The following is a 9,523-nucleotide window of genomic DNA, read 5'->3' on the forward strand; positions in this document are numbered from 1 at the left end:
GTATCAGTTAAATGCTTACACTTTGCTTAAAACACACATGTCTTTTCCCATACTCTTGTGTCACTTTTTCTGGGTACCCAGGACCTCAGGCTACTGAATTTCAAAGAGGAGCTACTGCCACCATACACAGATAATGACATCCTGAGTAAGCTATAGATTGTCTCTTTGCACATGCTTGATTTCTTTAACCATGACTGGCCACTGGCATCATGCCCAGGAACGTACAGAAACTTCTTAGTTGTCTAGGCTACAAAGCAGAAGTCTGAGTGAGGGGCAGAATGGCAGCTCTAAGTGTTAAAATAGACAAAAAAAGAATCTTCTGTGGGGAACAGTGACCAGTTGGTCACCATGCCCTCTGATGCTATCTGAGGTGTGACTAATTTATGTGAGAAAAAATAAGATTATATATCAGGGATTAGAATCTGTATTACACAACTTCCTGTACCATGCTATACAAAGTCTACTTTGTTGAGTGATTCAGCAGATGAACTTGGCATTTATCTGAACACAGATCTCTCTTCTCATTAGGTATTAGTTTCTAGCTGGAGTAGTACTTCCTGAAGATAATCGCAGCATTATCACCTGCAAACATTAATGTTAACTGAATTCAAACCACTGCATTATTTTACCACACATTTTTAATTCACAAGTATTGTTAATACCATTTCATTACTGTCTATAACCAAAATGACAAAGAAATATTTCTTCTTTGAATCTGTAGTAATAAGTAGCTACAAAAACATTCTGCTATTTCTATGCTTTGAGGTCTTAGTAGCCACAGGGAAAAAAAAACCAAACATGAAAAAGCCCAAACCAATTCCTCATTCCAATCAATCTTTAGCTATTTTCACAATTAAGAAAGAAGCCAATATAATGCTGGCAATGAATTGCTTGGTCCTGCTGAGATGCATCATTTTGTCCTAGGGGAGCATGGTATTTTGGGAAACAGTTCTATTTAATTTGCAACCATAATTAAGTGATGTGATTTTATTTATGTAGGAAAAGTGTATGAATTTTATTTACAAATGGATTTCAGCAGGATGTGGCTCACAACCTTGGGTAATCACGCTGAAAGGCTTACGACTATTCTTATGAGTAAAATGAGTAGGATTTTCTATAGCTCTGATCCACTGCTAAATAGCTCAAAACTTCCATTAATGTTGTCTGTCACCAGTTTCTCTAAAGGTTTTTTACTTTCATTTTCTTTGCTAACCTGAAAGACACAATTTTGCTACGGCCCTGCACAATAGAGTAGCTAGCAGTAATTAGTACTCTTGTTTTCTTAGTATTTTTTACTTTTCTGCTAACACTATCTATTTGTCAGGAAAACACCCCAGTGGTTTCAAATCAGAGATAGCTTGACTCTTCTCAGATGTGGACAAGGAAGAGGACCCAAGATGTGCTTAGGAGAGACTGATTTTGAAGCTTGTTGCAGAAGCTCCTCAGGTCCTCAGGGTGAGGATGCCTCCTTGGACTGCAAGCTGCTTGGAGTGGTATCCACTGTCAGAAGACCATCTCCAGAGGTCTCCCAAGACCTGTGCTCCCAGTGACAGAGGAAAGTAAACTCCATGGCAAGAGGCTGAGCTGGGGTCCGGCTAACATTTAGCTAACTTTGTGACACAGTTTGAGGGAGCATTATAGACAAAAGACCTGTTTGGCTGGACCAAGATCTGCTGTCCACTCCTGTGCTTTGCTAGCTTTGAAGGGGAACCAAAGCAGATGGGAGTTTCTATCTCCCATTAGCTAGGAGGAGGTTTAGCTTTCCTGTGATTTAGTCCCATCATGACTGTGTAGCAGAAGCAGAAAATCATGCTCCTGGCAACGTCATATAATAGCCTTCTTTGACCTTGTCAGCATCATGCATAACACAATCTATTTTATCTATGTGGCCTGTAAAACCATCCTGGAAGTGCAATACAACTGGAGAGTGAGGGGGTAAGTGACTGCAGGAGGGCACTGGAAATTTGGTTCTGATTATAAGGCTTCAGTCATAATCCACTATTATATGAAGGGTGCTCCATACCTAAGAACTTCAGGAGTGGTGTTCAAAAATATCACTCATAAGGTGCTGCTTAAGCCATGAATTCCAGAATTGCTACACTGAAAATATGCAGTGCAACCAGGAAAGGGTTAATGGCTTACTGGAATTGAAGAATTGTTCTTAATGGGTGCAAAACTCCATCTGCTTTCACAGTGTGAACAGGGAAAATTATGGTACTATATATGCCATCCATTTCCTTCTCCTCTGATGCATTATAATGGCATCTAAAGAAAGAACTAGCCGGCACATGGGTTTCTATATTATGTAAACTGAACTTTTCAAATCTATGAAGGATGTCAGCAAAAGCTGTCAGTCTTGTACAAGGATCATCACCAGTTTTGAAAGGTGACTCTCAGAACTACAGATTGTAAGTTAGCTTCTTTCTCCCTCTATCCCTTCCCTTCCTTCTTCCCTGCTCCCTTGCCCCTCTTATTTCTTTTCCTTTCTTCCTTTTATTTTTTTACAATAAGAAGCAGATTTTTGCAAGACAACATAAATGTCTGATAAAGGACAATTGTTCAGGGAAATCATCTAGGAGAGCAGAAAATGCTTTTCCATTTGTTATGCACCCAAGCAAGTGCTACAATAAACAAAAGACTTTTATTCTGTTTACTTCTGCTGAGCCAAATAGTAAAAGCTATCAAATGTTTGTGGCTTAGTTACACATGCCTGAAATGCTTATGTTGTGTAGCTTGAGTGTGTATGCTTGCCGGTATGTTGCCTTTGCTAGCTACACTCACGATGTGCACAGATGAAGATGGACAACACATAGCATGAGTTACAATGTTTGAGGTGAAGAACAGCTTATCTCAGTGATACTCTGTGCAGCGTAAAGGCTGAGCCTCTTAGCCTGATAAATCCTAGCGAATCCTGTGTTAAAACCCACTTATAATAAAAAGATTTTTTTTTAATTTTTAGTTAAAGAGAATCACCTGACCTGAAGGTCCATCTTTTTTAACATAGGTTTTGAAGTTCTCTTTTTTTTCATGCTTACTTACCCAAAGGCCTATGTCCAAAGGAAAAATTCACAAATCTAACTGCCTGCTAAGTCCTGGAAATATTACATTGCTCTCTCAAACTGTTCAGATTGGGTCCTACTTTAGGCATCTCTGAACGTCACTGTGCCTATGTCTCTCTGGGTGGGGGTAGGACCATGATCCAGCTACAGCAAGGCATTCTGACCCTCAGCTGCCCATGGGGAGGGTCCCTCCCAGCTCCTTGGAGAAGTACCTGCAGCAGAGGCCAAAAGTGTGATTGTGGTCAGCTGGCAGACCCAGACCTTCCCCTCACAGCTGTTTGCCCATGCTATGGGTTTATAGTTATCCTTTTGGGCTCATTAATTTTTCTCTGTGGGCTACACAGAGTCTGTCAAGAGAAGAATGCATCTTGTAGCCTGGTAACATCGGGGTCTCCCTTGGGATGTAGAATTTGAGAAAGAATCACAAAAGAAGTTTTCATGCTCCCTGTGTTGTTAGAGGATGTTGGAGGTTGGAAATGGAAATCTCTAAGTGAAGAAGCAGGTTGCACAAAAATGCCCTGCAGCACTCTATGATCGATGCCTGAGAACAGAGTTTCAGGCAGATGCTTTTCATTAGCATTTTATTTTGGATGGTTTGGGTGTATCAATTTGCTGGTTCTTCAGCCCTAATGTAGTAAATACTTTTTCCCTGTATCTCGTACAGGAGTTCTGAGAATTTAGGAGGGCAATCTGAAGCCCACTCTTGGAGCTTGACACCCAAGCTTCCACATTTGCCACAACTGAATGCAGCAGAACCTGAGGCCATTCATCGAAGGATGTCCAAATGAAATGCTTGGAAGTGACTCTTCCAGCCATTCTTATGAGTCTGCTGTAGCACCCTGACCTAAAATTATTCCTCCTGACTTCAAGGGGCACTGAATCAAGTACCAGGCACTCAGGGACTATTTTGCACAGGTGTATGCATTGCTTTCTGATTTTCTAATGAAGCACCAAGCAGTTAAAGACTCTGATATATTTGTTCCGTTTGTAGAGGAACTTAGTAGAGAGCAGAATTTTTACTTTAACTGCTTTATAAAGCAGTTAAAGACCTTTCTACTTTTTGAATTCTTTTAGATGTGGACTTTTTTGATAGCCAGTAAGCTTAAATTATTCTCAGCAGGTACTCTTCGCTGCCATGTATGTCAGTTGTTGAGAGTAACAATAAAAAAGGTTTAAGAAATCTCAGGCACTTTTATTGAAAGATAACCTTTCTTCACAGAACACAATTTTAGCTTTTGTTAACTTAGCCCTAAATACATGTTTGACTGTACAACATTTGGGAATTATTTATTTTAAAAATAGTAGATAAGTATTGTAAAAGAACATTGTACAGAAATTGAACATTGTGCAGGTAAAGTAACGTACAACAGCTTCCAAAAACACAAGGCAAAAGTATTAGGGAACAACACTGACAAAGAGTTCAGTAATTGTTAAAAACCATAAATCGTCAAATCAACTTTGCAGAGACAAAGAACCAACCTGGTAACAACTTATCATTTATCACTAATAGCTGCAAACCAATCTGAAATCTGTGTGGACCTGACCCCTGGGGAATATCCTCAGCCTTGGGAGCTCTGGGGCATCAGGGCAGCTGGCATCCTACTGTGGGCTGCCAACGGCAGGGCGGGAGTGAGGGGCAGGAACAGGCTTCTGTGCATCTAAGGGGTCACTAAAAGCCTTCCGGTCCTGCCAGCAACAGCACATAACATACAACAGTCTTTTGATTGTTGTAGCCAATATGTGGACTGTCTTGGTGTCTACACGTAGTCAAAAAGTTATAAGATCCAGGGTATAAGGCGCTTTTTTTTTTCACTACACCCTTCCTGAGCTGCTGTGCCGCATTGCTCCTCAGCAAGCCCTCAGGCTATAGGCTGCTTGGCTTCAAACAAGCAAGACTCTTGTGGTAAACAAGCACAGATATTTCACTGTAAAAATACATAAGGAGGTTTACACTGCAAGATTGATCTGACTATTTGATCGCAATAATTGAACAGTCAAGAGGTAATCTAAATCTGGTAATCTAAAAGCACATCTTCTAAAAGCAAAGGGAAAGTATATTAAATATAGCACACTATAGAAAAGGAGAACAAGGACCTGGCACATCTCCCCTAATGAAGTACATGGCAAAGGCTCCATTTAATTCAGCAGGAATGGGACCACAAATAAATAGTAAGTCATAAATACTACTTATGTACTAATACAGTAGGCTAATGAGACTCAGCTGAGACAAAGAGAAACCACACCATTTTGTATGAAAATTATACACAAAGCAATTTAATGTAGTCATCATATATTAAGCAACTCTTAAATAATTATCGACACATTTCCATTCGTCACAATATTCTCAAATTCTGGACAAAGCAATGAAGCAATGAAGCAATGAAGCGACATATGAAGAGCGTGTTTTCTGCTGGCAGTCAGCATGGTTCTCTGTGCCTGCAGTCAGAGCCAAATCGGCCCATTGGGTACCCAGAGAGCCAAATATTTTGAAATTCTCTTTTTCCTGCATTTCAATGCTCTCAGGTGAGGAAGTTCTAGCAATATTAATCTCCACACTGCAGAGCTGTTACTTTTGACTTAAAAGTTTCCTAAAAGCTTTAAAAATAAGTTAGAAATAATAACAACTCAGCTCAAAGATTTTGTCTTACCCATTCCTTAAACTTTGAACAAAACAAGGGAAAAAATTTCCTGGTAAAACCCTACATTCCCACTACTACCAATTCGTTTATTTACTTACAGAATACAGTCTCTCAAAAACCTCATGCCTAATCATTTCATTTTTGTCACTAGTTTGTCACATTATGACAGTTTAGATTCTGGTCACTGAAAGTCAGTTTATTTATAATTCTGCATTTCATTTTGATAACTTATAAATCCATGTGGTTCAACAGATGACTAACTTCCATTACAAATCCCCCCCTTCTCTCTTTGCATATTTTTTGCTGCATACACAGATTGTAGTGAAAATAGTTTTTTAAAGTGCTTCCTTCATTAGGCAATTTGACTCTTCTTTCTTGTTTACTAAGACACTTTATCACACTGTCTGGCCTGAAAAAATGATTTTGGGAAATTCTGTTGTCTGCATTATGTGAGGATTCAGACACAATGGGCCTTTCTTATCATATTATCTATGATCCTATAAATAAGCCAAAAAGTACAGCAAAAAAAGAGCTGAAAATCATCTGGCACAAACTGAGCTTCAGCTTACACTAAAAACTGTATCACTTTATACAGTTGACAACTTCTGAAGGCTTCTTTTAAATGGTGCAAAAGGATTATTTTCTTCCATGAAGATATGCAACTTGAAGAGAGAATACAGGTGTCAAAGCATGATTTCACAAAGCAGTGCATCCATGAACCTCTGTAGACCTCAATGTCATATTCAAGGCCGAGGTTACAACAGCCGGTTCTGTATTTTGACCATTCATAAAACTTGGGGACAGCTCTTAAGCAGTTAACAAATTTCCTCTGGCTTAACAACAGTTGCCACGTGGTTATAATACTGGTGATTCTTTGCAGTGGAGACTGAAAGTGTCAAATCCACTGGGAGTGGTGAATGTAAGGCCACAGAGAGGACTGTCGCCCTTTTTCATGTTTCATTTAAAAACAAAAAACCAGTTTTACACACAGAAGAAAATCTATCCCAAATAAAAGGAAGGAAAAATGAGTCTATTCCACTCAAACTAATATATGCTTGTTCATTTGTTTAAAGACAAAACATTCCACCGCAAGGACAGCAAAACACGGGAGAACATTACCCGGGGAAGTTGTGCAGTCTACGTCTTGGAGATTTTCAAGATATGACTAGGCAAATCCCTGAGCAACCTGGTCTGAATTCAGTGCTGACCTGGCTTTGAGCAAGAGGTTGGATGAGGTGGTCTTCTGAGATCCCTTCCACTTGAATTATTCTATGATTCATTGTTTCTGTTGCTCTTGAATAATCTGGAAATTACTGACGGAACTGGAAAGGTGATACCTGGAAACCTTATAGTAAAAGCACTCTCTTAGCTGGTTCTCCTCTCTAAACCTGCAGGACCAAAAGGCCTACATAAACCATGAGCTCCTTGTTTTTGTGTTGCACATCCTTCTGGGAAAACACTGTATATTATAATCCAAGATCTGTGTCTTGGATTAGCGACTTGCATAAGCATTTCCCTCTAGTACCTGATGAGTTAGAGGCTTCACTGAGCCAGGTGTTGCATCTCTGTAATCATAATCATTGCTGCAGGGAATCAACTAATATTATTTGTATAGTGGCAGCTCCGGATTGACCTAGTTTTGGACATAGCCCTATTTTGCCAGGCACTGTATAAAAAACACAAACAAAGAAAAAGGGAAGTAGCCATCCTAAACAGATGGCATCCTCAGTCAGGCTGAAAAGTGTGGTGGCATGTACAGATAGCAGTTACTTACACAAAAACATCATCATTAAGAAAAAGGGCTTCTTTAATAACTCATTGCAGCTGAATCTGCAACCAGTAGCTAATGAAAGAAAACTATATATATAACAATCCTATACACTGTGTTCTGGCATTATAGAAGTCATGACTGACCTCTCTACTCTAAATAAGCACTATCAAAAATAGGTGTAAACCCTCTAATCAAAAAACAAAAAGCACTTTGTTGTTGTTGTTAGGAAAAATTGATCATTTACAGTATCTGTAAAGGATAGATTAAGGTTTACAACCATCATAGAGGTGCCCCAGGGTCTGACCCAAGATAAATACATGCAGATTTTATTCAGACTAATAACTAAACACTCTTTACAAATTATTGTGGGTCTTCCCAATGGGTGAAAAGAGCAACACTGTAGTCCTTACAGTGAAAAACACATAACAACCATATAAAACATCATTATTTGAAGCATAGAATCATAGAATCTTTAAGGTTGGAAAAGACCCTTAAGATCATCAAGTCCAACCGTCAACCCAACACTACTATGTGTACTAAACCATGCCCTGAAGTGCCATGTCTACATGTTTTTTAAATACCTCCAGGGATCGTGACTCCACCACCACTCTGGGCAGCCTGTTCTAATGCCTGACCACTCCTTCAGTAAAGAAATTTTTCCTAATATCTAATCTAAACCTCCCCTGATGCAGCTTGAAGCCGTTTCCTCTTGTTCTATCCCTAATGACCTGGGAGAAGAGATCAACACCCACCTTGCTACAACCTCCTCTCAGGTAGTTGTAGAGAGCGATAAGGTCTCCCCTCAGCCTCCTCTTCTCCAGACTAAACAACCCCGGTTCCCTCAACTTCTCCTCATAAGACTTGTTCTCTAGACCCTTCACTAACTTTGTTGCCCTCCTCTGGACACGCTCCAGCAACTCGATGCCCTTCTTGTAGTGAGGGGCCCAAAACTGAACACAGTACTCGAGGTGCGGCCTCACCAGTGCCGAGTACAGGGGCACGATCACCTCCCTGCTCCTGCTGGCCACACTATTCGTGATACAAGCCAGTACGCCATTGGCCTTCTTGGCCACCTGGGCACACTGCTGGCTCATGTGCAGCCAGCTGTCAACCAACACCCCCAGGTCCTTCTCTGCCAGCCAGCTCTCCAGCCACTCCTCCCCAGGCCTGTAGCATTGTGTGGGGTTGTTGTGACCCAAGTGCAGGACCCGGCACTTGGCCTTCTTAAACCTCATACAATTGGCCTCGGTCCATCAATCCAGCCTGTCCAGGTCCCTCTGCAGAGCCTTCCTACCCTTAAGCAGATCCACACTCCCTCCCAACTTGGTGTCGTCTGCAAACTTACTGAGGGTGCACTCGATCCTCTCATCCAGATCATTGATAAAGATATTAAACAAGGCTGGCCCCAACACTGAGCCCTGGGGAACCCCGCTTGTGACCAGCCACCAACTGGATTTAGCTCTGTGGATTTAGCTAAATCTGCTAAATCTGTGGATTTAGACCACAACTCTCTGGGCTCGGCCATCCAGCCAGTTTTTTACCCAGCGCAGAGTACGCCCATCCAAGCCACGAGCTGCCAGCTTATCTAGGAGGATACTGTGGGAGACAGTGCCAAAGGCTTTACTAAATTCCAGGTGGACAACATCCACAGCCTTTCCCTCATCCACTAGGGCGGGTCACCTTGTCATAGAAGGAGATCAGGTGGGTCAGGCAAGACCTGATTTTCATGAAGCCATGCTGGCTGGGCCTAATCCCCTGGTTGTCCTGCACAGGCTTGGTGAGCTCACTCAAGATGAGCCACTCCATAACCTTCCCTGGTACCGAGGTCAATCTGACAGGCCTGTAGGTCCCCGGATCCTCCTTGTGGCCCTTCTTGTAGATGGGCATCACACAGGCAAGCCTCCAGTCATCTGGGGCCTCTCCTGTTAACCAGGACTGCTGGTAAATGATGGAGAGTGGCTTAGCGAGCTCCTCTGCCAGCTCCGTCGGTACTCTTGGGTGGATCCCATCCAGCCCCACAGACTTGAAGAAATCTTTGAACTCCAAACTTCCAT

The sequence above is a fragment of the Phalacrocorax aristotelis genome, chromosome 1 (genome assembly GCF_949628215.1).
Source record: "Phalacrocorax aristotelis chromosome 1, bGulAri2.1, whole genome shotgun sequence".
In the NCBI taxonomy this organism is placed as follows: Eukaryota; Metazoa; Chordata; class Aves; order Suliformes; family Phalacrocoracidae; genus Phalacrocorax; species Phalacrocorax aristotelis.